Raw genomic sequence first — 6,295 nt, forward strand, 5'->3', positions numbered from 1 at the left:
ACTAGAGCAGTAAAATGCATGACATGATCCTGAAAAAATAAATAAAGCAAAACTTACATACCTCATTGGTATTCCAGAAATGTAGGGATTACTTTTATCATTGTACTTTTGTTTATAAACTTCTTTGATGAGGGTGGAGTATACCAAAATATAAAAGTTAAATTCCTGGAAGCATGTCCTGGTTGACAGGAAATCCCTCGAGGTATGGTTTCTAAAATGTTGGGATTTTTCAACCTAATTGTTTGATGATTGGGGAATCGTTAACATCTTTAAGGTGTCTATGATTATACATTTTTGAAAACCAATGCCTGCATTATATGGAATGTAAAAGGGTTTTGGAAAACATGATTATCTATAGTAAAATGGGCATTAGGCATAAAAGAAATAAGTGAAAATCTAACTTATCAATTTAGGCATTGTAATGGCATAGTAATGGCAGATGGAGATTCTATTTATGGCAATTTAGGCATTATAAGAACATCAAAAGGGATAATAAGAATCTTATCTAATTTAGACATTATAATAAAGAAAATATGATAAGTGGATACGAACTTATGCTATTATGAACATTGTAATGGCATGCAATGCTCTTTGGAAATAAATGAAAAGGGAAAGGGCAACGATAATTACCTGCATTGGCCCTAAGGTCTATCTGGATTAACTTAGGTAGACTTCTGGCGCTTCTGCTGCAATTTGGGTAGAGCTCCGGCTCATGGGGTAGAACCTTGAAGAAGGGATTTCCTCTCCCACCCCCTCTCTCTCTATCTTTTTTTTTTTCTTCATCCCCAATTTTTTGCCTTTTTTAAAGGGGGGCATGCTATGAGTAATGGTATTTTCACCAATAAGAGCCTTTTTACCGGAGAGATTGGGTGTTTTCACTAGAGAGAGTGTGCCGACACTTTTTTGACAAATTTTATCATTATATTATATATATATATATATATTGGTGAGAAAACTTTCGAGAACAGTATCTTGTAATTTGACTGTCTAATTTTAACGATTCAAATATCATTGGAAAGATTTTTGTGTATACTATTCAATAGTAACAATATTGTATAAAGTTATGAAGTTAAATGAGTAAAAAATTTCCTTTTTTGGAGACCTGCAAATCAAATATTATGGTGGAAATAACAAAGAAACTTATCGCCGTCTCCACCTACAAAAGGTTTTATTTGATTTGGTGAAAATTCGAGGTTTTCCCAAAGCAAAGACCAAAAATAAAGGGAAAGAGGGTTTGGGAATGTAGCACCTACCTTCGGTGCCAACCGGAAACCATGCGCATAGCTGGGAGCTTCCCTTTCTTCTTCTCCTTTTCCTCTTTTCTCTCCCTTTCCCACATTAGCTCATTTCTCCCTTATATATGGGGTAAGGACTTAGGGCCTATTTGCCTAGGCACCTCTTCGGGACCGAAGCAAGTTAAATCATCAGTCAAATCATGTAGACCCACCACCTTAGACACACAGGGTGTGCAAGTCATGGTGAAAGGTGTAATGAAGTTTAGGAGGTTGGTCAGAGCTGGTCATGAGTCACGACGCACATAGTGGGACCCACGGGTATCAAAGCCAGCTCAGCACAGCAAGCACCACCAGATTGAGATCACTAGATTCAGGTGTTGTTTCTGGTGGGCATTCCAGTGATGTGTTTGATAGCCTTTTGTCTACCTTTGGCCAATCACTAGGGGTTTTCCCTTGGGATGTGGGCAAGGTCTTCCCGATCAAGTGGAGAGGTGCTAGGTCACTTACCGCTTAGGATTGAAAGGTTTGAATCCCTTCCAGTATGTCAGATAAGAAATGCATTGGCAAGTAGGTTCATGCCTTCCTTTGCAACAATAGACCGTCGCAATCTAGAAGGTGTTGCTGCTGATGGCATCCGGTGTGAGACCTATCACAAAAGTTCAAATTTGACCGAATTAGGGCACTAGTGTATCAAAGGATGTGACTCAACTTCGAGACAAGAGAATGAGACTATTTATAGCTCTTAATAGGTTGGCATATATATATGTTTATACCCATTCAATTGTTAAGACCTTGGGATAAGTAAATCAAAGAATGGCACTTTGAATTTACTCTTGGATAGGGTTGGAGTTATTTCTTTTCATAGCATGATCTCATATTTGAAGAGACTCTATTGAAGCTGTTCAACGGAAAGCGCCTCTTGGTGTGGTGGTGGCTCCTAGTGCAGCAGAGCATTGGCCCAAGTCTAGGGAGAGGTCACTTGTTAGATGCTCCCCCCCCCCATATAGAGCCTGTTATTCCCCTCCCCTTTCTCACACGCCCCACCCCTAACCACCCTTCATTGAGTTGGGATGCCAACCCTCATGGCCTTTGGACCCTTGATAAAAATTGTTGTTCAACATTGGTGACTTGTTTGCCTAAACCCATCACCAATATACACTAGCATGTACAGATGAACTAATGGGTCAAGCATACTCACCACCACTAGAAGGCTACCTTCACTTTTTTTCTCTTTAGGGAAAATTATGTCCCCCCTCCTCTATACTATGGCCTTATTACATCTATACACATGTGTTTTCAACAACTACACCCCCTTGCCTACGTTTTGAAGATTCTAACAAGAAGGCCTAGTCCATTAATGTCCATTAGGTTAGATTTGTTAAGTGATGATGTCATATAAACTAAATAATTTAATACCCAAAATACCCTTACTATAGGGTGAGATTTCCTTTATACCCTTTTGATTAAAACGAGAGAAGGGGGATACTTGTAACATCTATACAAGCAAAGTTAAGGTCTTCTTCTACCTCTGGCCATTGGATGCCATCTCTAGTTTCATCTACATCTCTGACGAAGTTGAGAAGGGGGAGCGAAATCAATCAAGTGCAATCATAAAGATGAAACTAGAGATGGCAGCAATCTCTAGTGGACTTAAAAATTTTCAATTGACAAAAAAAAAAAAAAAAAAAAATTTGAGATACACAAAATCACAATGAGATACATAGATTTATAGTAATTCGATTCAATTGTTCTTGTCCACTTCTCACAAGATCCCCTTGAGAGGTATTCTACTAGTTATTCCTTTTCAATATAGTAGGTGGGTAGAAATCATCCTTACAAACCCTTTTAAGGATAAGAAGATCCGTACAATCTCTTTACAGGGTGAGAGTATCCTTTAAAATCTCTTTCAAGGGTGAGAGGGTCCTTACAATCTCTTTCAAAGATGAGAAGGTGCTTCACAATCGCCGAAGTATGGTCTAGGCTAATACAAACTATAATGCTCTACCTAGAGCAATGCAAAACAGTTATAAATAAAAAAATTGGGAAGATGTTACCTAATACCTCGAGTGATTACAATATGATATAAATGATGCACTTGATAAAGTCCTTAAATCATTTTTCTTGTAGATGAAGAGTTAATGAGAAGGTCAGTGCAATGTTTGAGATAGCTTCACTTGAAATGAGTTGGATGCACTTGATATCTCTTTCCTCACTTGATTTGATAATTGGAAGCCCTAAGAATGATCTTACTGTAATTTGTGTGTTGTGTATTTTAAACGTGAGGAGTGTGTGCTTATAGAGACAATTAAAGGCCTCAAAACTAGTCTAAAACGGACACTTAATGGTCATATTTTGACCCAACCGGTCAACCACTTCTGTTAACTGGTCAATCACTTCTAGTGGCAATTGGAGAAAAATAGCAGTTGGAGCATCAAACAAGCCAATTATGAAAAACCAGTGTATGGGTTTGAGTCCAATTCAAATCGGTCGAGTGAATTAGTAGCCGGATTCATCTAGTATCTATTGCCCATGAAACCTGCCCGATCTGTTTGATCGGTTTGGGTTTTTGCTGAGTCAAGTGACTGTATGGAAACAGGCATAACTTTCATATCCGAACTCCAATCGAGATAATTCTAGTTGCGTTGGATTCATGACTCAAATATATACAACTTTACAGAAGAATTATCATATAAAATATTCATTTGAAATGACAAAAATACCCTTAAATATGTATTTTGATAAAACTTCAGAAACTATTATGTCCAACATAGTTCCAATCTTATATGGCTCTATTAGGGAGGCTATTAAGCATCTCCTAAGGCCTATCTAGATAATGAGAACTTAAAAATGTAATGCCATGCAAGATACAAATATAAAATGCATACTATCTTCCTTTTCTTCAGGCTTTGGTGGTTTCATACACCCACTCTTTCTTTTACTTCTTTACTTCTTGGGATTCTATTTTCACCTCATTTGATGACTCCAATATTCATTCTATTTATCAGTTTGGCTCTTTGATTTGATATCTCTACAAGATAATACTTGAAGGCAATATGATAAATACACTTATTGTTTGTTATCATCAAAATCAACTTACCAACTATAGCAGTCTGGGTAGATCCCCAAAAACACTATTAGAAGATGTGGTTCTAGTTGTAGGTCTCTTAGTACTGCTACTGCTGATGGAACGGCTAGTGAAACTAAAACTACTTCAAGGGCATCTGGAAGTTCAAGGGCTATTGGAAATACACTACTGCACCTAATGCAAGTGTTAGGAGTATGTCTTATGGAAGGGCTAGTGGAAATTCAGATGGTACAATTTTCTAGGAGAAGATCTAATGCCTCTGCAAGTTCTAGTGGGCAATCTGATAGTACTTCACCTAATGCAAGGGCTAGGAGTAGGGGTCTAAAGCATCTACGAGTGCAAGTGACAATTCTGATTTTACTTCATATACTGCAACGACTAATAAGAAGAGTCTTGCAACAAGAAGGGGAGTTGGAAAGCATGATGAGGGTACAACAAACAGGGTAACTAGTAAGGGTGATATTGTGCATGAAACTGTACAAGTTAAGGAGAAAAATACTAGTTATGAGGAATTTGTATATCATAGTGATGACCAAGGTGAAATAGATAGTCGTGCAGTGACACTGAATTGTTTGGACCTGCATATGACTGATGCATCAGATGTTGTAAGAGAGTGATTTGGATAAGATTGGATATTCATAATGAGCTAACTGAGTATGATCCAGATGATATCCATAAAATCAAATCTCAAGAAGCTTGTAATGATGATGATAGGAAAGTAAAATTTGCGAATTGCTCTATGTATATTGATGTGGAATGAATTCAGGGCCACCCTCAAGTAGTTTTCTATTGGGGAGAATTTTGAGATTATTTAAAACAAAAAATGAGAAGGCAAAGGTCTCTACTAGGTGTTCAGATAATGATTGTACATGAAGAGTTCATGCTTCACCAATTGACGATGAAGGTGTATTCATGCTAAAGATCTTATCCCCAATCAAACATGTACCCGGACAACTGGACATAAGCATGTTTCATCGAAATGGATTGCTGATAAACTTGCATCTGAGCTTCAAGTTGACTTGGAAATGAACCACTAAGCAATGGTAGCTATCTTGCATAAGAATTATGGTATTGGCGTTGATGTTTCATACATGAAGTTCTAAATGGCCCACAAGGTTGCCCTAGAAAAGAATGAAGGTAGTCATTCCAAGTGATAAATTATTACCTGCTTATGGTGAGTCACTCTTGAATAGGAACCCTGGGAGTGTGTTCAAGCTCCATTTTAAGAAGAGGCAAGATATGACGAAGAATCTAATATTCCAAAAGTTATTTGTATGTTTTTATGCTTGAAGTAGGAATTTTTAATGGATGTAAATCATTCATAGGACTTGATGGTTATATTTAAGGTTTTGGGTGCATTTGGTTATAAAAAGAACAAAAAGGTATAATGGTCGTTCAAATTATCTTGTTTTTCTTAAAGGGTAAAATGGTATTTTGTGTTTTAAAACTAATGGCAAAATAACACCGTCAAATGTAGGGGAGGGGGCGTAATTGCTTAAACCACAGGTTTATAGATGTGTTAAGGCCATAGTACAGGAGAGGGAAGGGCATAATTTTTATTCTATACTCCAATGAATCACTGTTAAGCTCCAAATTAATCTAGAACTAGTGTATAACAAAACCTCTAAACCCCAGTTTTTACTGTCAATGCGTAAATCACTCTTTGATAATCCATGCAGTAGATTCAACCTCCGTATATAAAATTACCAGTTGTGGCCAAAAGATTACAGTTTATAGATTTTTGGTATGTATTCTCATGATAGATTTTGGGTCTAGAACATATTTGAAACCTTAGGCTGTGTTTGGTAACGTTTCTGTGATAGAAATGACGTTTCGTGTCAAAAACGGAAATTTTAATTTGTGTCAAATGCCTTTTTTTTTTTTTTTTTTTTTATCATTTCATTTCTTTTCTATTCTTTTTTTTCTTCTCTCTAGATTCTATTTTTCTTTTCTTTTCTTTTCTTTTCTTTTCTTC

Source organism: Macadamia integrifolia, chromosome 7, assembly GCF_013358625.1.
Source record: "Macadamia integrifolia cultivar HAES 741 chromosome 7, SCU_Mint_v3, whole genome shotgun sequence".
NCBI lineage: Eukaryota > Viridiplantae > Streptophyta > Magnoliopsida > Proteales > Proteaceae > Macadamia > Macadamia integrifolia.